Source organism: Lactuca saligna, chromosome 9 (genome assembly GCF_052625555.1).
Source record: "Lactuca saligna cultivar CGN05327 chromosome 9, ASM5262555v1, whole genome shotgun sequence".
Classification (NCBI taxonomy): Eukaryota; Viridiplantae; Streptophyta; class Magnoliopsida; order Asterales; family Asteraceae; genus Lactuca; species Lactuca saligna.
In genome coordinates, this window is record NC_136425.1 from 53,095,318 (window position 1) to 53,102,129 (window position 6,812).

The window sequence follows — 6,812 nt, forward strand, 5'->3', positions numbered from 1 at the left end:
ATCGACCCTCCCATCCCCCATCCTCCAGTGATCAGGCCACATCAACCGGGACCCATTCCCATCTGGGGAAGCCACCTCTACTACTGGAGCCGTCAGTAAGGCGTACGCCCTCCATTCGGCATGTGTCGGGATTTTTACAATGTCAGTGGAGGAGGCTCAGCTGATCGAGCACTTCCCGTTGTCGTGAACGCTATAGCTAACCAGAACTACCAGGCAGACCAACAAGCAACCAGAATTCGAGAGATCAATGCTGCTACCCAAGGTAATGCCTCCGACATCATCCGTTTGGAAGGACTACATGAGAATATCCAAATCTACACGGGGACACTTCAGAACCAAATGATAACAGCTCTAGATGAAATAAGAGAGATGAAAGAACAACAAGCGGAATTCGAGAGGCGACTGATGGGAGTCAAGCGGTCAGATGCCGAATCCAGCTCCAAACGCCACAAGTAGAGTTTGTTCAAGCTCCAACAAATTTTGATATAGACTAGGACCGCGGATAAAGTTTTTCTCTTATTTTCTTTTGTATCTGTAAACGGAGACCTCTTAGATAGGTCAAATTTTCCTAGAAGCATAATGAAACACACCTTAGGTGTGACATATATATATATATATATATATATATATATATATATATATATATATATATATATATATATATATATATACGCAGTACCTCTTTATATACCTCTCGAAATTAATTAAATTGTTATATCTAATTTGAAACCAAAAACTAAAGTCAAAACAAATTACAAGATACGACTAACCCTCAACTACACGATTGTCAAAACATTAGAAACTTATAGTATTCATTCTTATTTTCTCTACCAGAACATGCCTCCTCGTAGATCAACACGCAGAAACTCAACTCCAGCACCACCTCCACCACCTCCTCCAACTAAGGATGCAGCTATGTTCCAAACTGCTGTAACAGCCGTTGTAACCGCGGCGATGGCTCAAATGAGCAACAATGGGTCGGGAGGTGGAATAAATAGCTTTACCAACGGCCCAAGCCAAGGCCGTACTGGAGTCTGCACTTACAAAGACTTCACCAATGGAAAACCTATTCCCTTTTATGGAACTGGAGGAGTATTGGCTCTGTCCCAATGGATAGAGAAAACGGAAGCCGTATTTGAAATTTGCGCATGCCCGGAAGAAAGCAAAGTAAAATTTACTGCCTGTACATTCTCTGAACGCGCCTTGACATGGTGGAACGGCCACGTCAAGACACTAACCCTGGTGGTGGCAAACTCCATGGGTTGGGAAAATTTGAAGCGAATGCTCCTACGGGAATACTGCCCAAGGGGCGAGATTCAGAAGCTGGAACAAGAATTGTGGAACCTTTCGATGAAAGGATCGGACATCGCAGGCTACACCAATAGGTTCAGCGATTTGATAACACTTTGTCCTGGGATGTTAATTCTAGAAAGCCAAAAAGTGGAGAGGTACATCTGGGGATTATCACCCCAACTGCGAGGAAGTGTGCTAGCTTCCAAGCCCATGACCTTCGACAGTGCCAAAGAACTGGCGCAATCTCTCGTTGATCATGGCGTCTGCCAAGGAGTCACGACTATCGTAACTGAACCAACCAAAGGGAACAACGACAACAATAACAACAGCAAGAAGAAATTCTGGAACAAGAGAAAGGGACTAACCTCGCAAGAACCTTCAAAGAGACAAATGGTGGCGGTTCATGCTGCTACTACTCCCGGCACAACTCCTACAACTTCGGCGCCAACAAAACAATATGCAGGGAACTTGCCAAAGTGCAACAAATGCAACTACCATCACCACGGTAATTGCCGCGAGATGTACTGTAAGAACTGCGACAGGAAAGGGCACACAGCCCGTTTCTGTAAGGCACCAGCGCGGCCATTCACTCAAGTTCCTGGTACTGGAGTAAGCCAAGCATGTTATGGATGTGGAGAAACCGGGCATTTCAAGAGGGACTGCCCCAAGACAAGGAATATTGGTGGTATTGGGAGAGTGCTGGCGATAGGTCAAAATGAAGCAATAACTGATCCAACAGTAGTTACGGGTACGTTTCTCCTCGACAACATTTATGCATGCATACTCTTTGATTGCGGTGCGGAGAGAAGTTTTGTGAGCCATAAATTCAAACATCTACTTAACCAGAGACCCCAACCACTTAATAAAATATTCACTGTAGAAATGGCTAATGGAAAAACAGAAAGCACAAGTGATATGTACGTCGGGTGCACATTAAATTTAAACGAACACTTATTTCAAATCGACCTTATGCCCATTTCGATAAGAAGTTTTGATATAATCATCGGTATGGACTGGTTGAGTCTTCACCATGCCGACATTCTTTGCCATGAAAAGGCCGTTCGTCTCAATCTTCCCAACGGTGAAAATCTCATCATATATGGAGACAAACCTAGTGCAAAATTACAAATCATCTCCTGTGTTAAAGCACGAAAATATCTTCGCAAGGAGTACCATGCCTTTCTAGCCCACGTAGTAGACCAGAAGAAAGAACCAAGGAACATTAAAGATATTCCAGAAGTCTGCAACTTCCCAGACATTTTCCCAGAAGATCTCCCTGGAATTCCACCGGAACGTCAAGTCGAATTCAGAATCGACTTATTTCCCGGGGCCACCCCAGTAGCAAAGTCACCTTACCGTTTAGCTCCAGCCGAGATGCAGGAACTGTCCAGTCAATTGAACGAGCTGTTGAGCAAGGGATTCATCAGGCCAAGCTTCTCACCATGGGGTGCACCAGTCCTATTCGTGAAAAAGAAGGACGGATCTTTTCGCATGTGCATCGATTATCGAGAACTGAACAAACTGACAATCAAGAACCGATATCCCCTTCCACGTATAGACGACCTTTTCTACCAACTACAAGGAGCGAGCTACTTCTCAAAAATCGACCTAAGATCCGGTTATCACCAACTACGAGTACTGGAAGGAGACATCCCCAAAACAGCCTTCCGAACACGATATGGACACTACGAGTTTGTAGTAATGCCCTTCGGGTTGACAAACGCTCCAGCAGTGTTCATGGATCTGATGAACCGAGTATGTCGTCCCTTCCTGGACAAATTCGTGATCGTGTTCATAGATGATATACTCATCTATTCTAGAAACCAGGAAGAACACAACCAACATCTCCGCCAGTTTCTGGAAACATTAAGGGCAGAGAAACTTTACGCAAAATTTTCTAAGTGCGAATTTTGGATTCGGGAAGTGGATTTTCTAGGACACGTAGTAAGCAAGGAAAGAATACACGTGGATCCCTCGAAGATCAAGGCAATAGAGAATTGGACGATTCCAAGAACCCCTACAGAGATTCGACAATTTTTAGGACTCGCCGGGTATTACCGAAGGTTCATACAGAATTTTTCCAAGATTTCCAAGCCACTCACCACACTAACTCAGAAAAATGTGACCTTCGACTGGGGAGAAAAACAAGATGCCGCATTTCAAACGCTAAAACGAGCATTATGTAGTGCGCCCATCCTAACCCTGCTAGAAGGGACGGAGGACTTCGTGGTCTATTGTGATGCATCAAACCAAGGACTCGGGTGTGTCCTGATGCAACGAGGGAAGGTCATCGCCTATGCCTCAAGACAACTAAAGACGCATGAAGTGAACTAAACAACGCACGATCTTGAGCTAGGAGCAGTCGTCTTCGCTCTAAATATATGGAGACACTACCTCTACGGCACAAAATGCACGATCTTCACTGACCATAAAAGCCTTCAACATATCCTCAACCAGAAAGAACTCAACATGAGACAAAGACGGTGGGTAGAGCTACTAAGTGATTACGAATGCGAAATTCGATATCACCCCGGAAAGGCTAATGTAGTGGCTGATGCACTCAGTCGGAAGGAATACTCAGGTCGCCGAGTGAACTCCCTAACTATGACGATCCATTCCCACCTGTCCACGCAAATCAAGGAAGCCCAAATAGAAGCCTTGAAATCTGAAAATGTGGCAGGAGAAACCCTAAGGGGAATGGATAAGAATCTTGAAACCAAGAACGACGGAGTTCGTTATTTCATGGATCGAATATGGACACCAAAGTTTGGTGGATTCAGAGAAATCGTCATGGACGAAGCCCATAAAACACGATACTCCATACATCCTGGCTCCGACAAGATGTATCTCGACCTCAAGAAGTTGTACTGGTGGCCGAACATGAAAGCCGAAATTGCTACCTACGTGAGTAAATGTCTGACGTGCGCTAAGGTCAAAATAGAATACCAAAAGCCTTCAGGCTTATTACAACAACCAGAAATACCCGAATGGAAGTGGGAGCGGATAACTATGGATTTCATAACCAAGTTACCCAAAACGACAAACGGACTCGACACCATTTGGGTAATTGTCGACAGGTTAACTAAATCAGCGCATTTCCTACCGATCAAAGAGACGGATAAATTGGAAAAGTTAACAAGGACATACCTCAGGGAAATTGTACGACTGCACGGTGTGCCCGTATCCATTATCTCGGACCAAGATAGTAGATTCACCTCAAGATTCTGGCAGTCGCTACAAAAAGCTTTGGGGACAAGACTAGACATGAGTACCGCCTATCACCCTCAAACCGACGGCCAGAGCGAGAGAACCATACAAACCCTAGAAGACATGTTGAGAGCCTGCGTAATCGATTTTGGAAAAGCATGGGACACGCATCTACCCTTGGTCGAGTTCTCGTACAATAATAGCTACCACACCAGTATCAAAGCTGCCCCGTTCGAAGCCCTCTATGACCGCAAGTGCAGGTCACCTTTATGCTGGGCCGAAGTGGGAGACACCCAACTAGCAAAAGGACAAGCAACTGACAACACACTTACTGGGCCAGAAATCATACGGGAAACTACGGAGAAGATTGTTCAAATCCGAGAACGTCTAAAGGCATCAAGGGATAGACAAAAGAGTTATGTAGACAAGAGACGAAAACCCTTGGAATTCCAAGTTGGAGACCGTGTCCTACTAAAAGTCTCGCCTTGGAAAGGATTGAGACGCTTCGGAAAACGTGGGAAACTGAACCCCAGGTATATCGGACCATTCGAGATCCTTGCCAGGATCGGTCCAGTGGCTTACAAACTTAGACTACCTCAGGAACTCCACAACGTACACCCTACCTTTCACGTATCAAACCTAAAGAAATGCTTATCCGACGAGACCCTTGTCGTCCCTCTAGACGAAATTGCAATAAATGAAAACCTTCAATTTGTAGAGGAACCAGTAGAGATCATGGATCGGGAAGTCAAAAGGACTAAACAAAGCCGCATACCTATCGTAAAGGTCCGCTGGAACGCCAAGCGAGGACCTGAATACACCTGGGAACGAGAGGATCAAATGAAACAAAAGTACCCGCATCTTTTTCCTAATTTGTAATATCTATCTTAGATTAAATTTCGGGACGAAATTCCCTTAACAGGGGGATGATGTGACAACCCTATTTTTCCCAAAAGCATTGTAAACACTCGAAAGCTAAAAACAACGAAATTAACCTCGAAAATAAAGTGTTCGGGTATCTAAGTTGGGATGCATCGAATATTAGATATCATGCCCAGGTTTCCAAAAACATAAAGAACACTCAAAACCGAGTTATATTGAAGAAATTATAACCACTCGTATAATTACGACACGACGTTAAAACATAATTTGACGTAAAAAGTGGAATCTCAATAAAATACATTTTAGCCTTAAAGTATCTAAACAAAAGTCGTAGATCTCGTTGAAAGATGAGCGTGCATAAAAAGATCGCCCAAATTGGACCTCGTATGAAGAAGTTACGAATTCTCAAAGTTTCGTAACAGTAGTAGAGGGCTAAAAACTCGGATTAAAGATCGAGTGTTATTTAGCTATCGCCACCTAAACGGAAGTTGAAGATCTCCTCGGTGGTAATAAAACAATCAAAAGACAAACGAAAACCGACGTCGAATAAAGAACCTATGAAATTTTAACGAACTTTAGGAGGCCCGGCCTATTAAAATTATATCATTAAAAATAAAGTCAAAACTAGCTGACGGAGTCTAAATGAAAGTTATAGAGCATAATCTCACCTACGCGTGGATATAAAGAACCCGAAAAACGGAGCTCGTACGCGAAATTTACGGAATTTAGAAGTTGGAAGCAGGGATTACGCCCCGCGTACTCTGGGAGTACGCCCCGCGTACTAGACCCAGAGTCGAGTCCCATCGGCCCGCCCAAGCTACGCCTAGTTATGTGTTATATGTGCTATGTGCTTTTCAATGTTATTATTTTGAGTTATTTTCTCATGTTATTCGGTATGTTTATAGCAATTGTAATACCTTTGACCATGTGATCAGTGAAAGGACTTAGATTCACATTGGCACTGGTACGTAGCCTCTGGCTAGGTAGAGCATGTCTCCGTAAGAGAATGACTTCTATTCTATGGCATTGGTAAATCGTTAGACAGGACTATAAGCCTGAAATCTAATAAGATGTTAATCATAAATTGCATATCTTCTATGCCATTTGGGCTAAAGCTTTATTGATGTATATCAAGAATTGAAAAGTATATCTTTGAATAAAGTCTTTGATTGATATGAACGCTTGTCACATGATCTCACATACATCTTGTTGTTCCTCTTTGCTTTTGCCACATTGAAGTATATATATGGCATACCATTATATTGTATCTATTTTTGAACTCACTAAGCGTCACAGCTTACCATATCAATGTTTAACAATTGCAGGTGATAAGTAACTAGTATGTTTACATACTATTGAAAGATGTAGAATAGTTTGTAATAGTACGTTTGTACTACAGTTTATGTTTGTATAAATTACAATATCCTGGG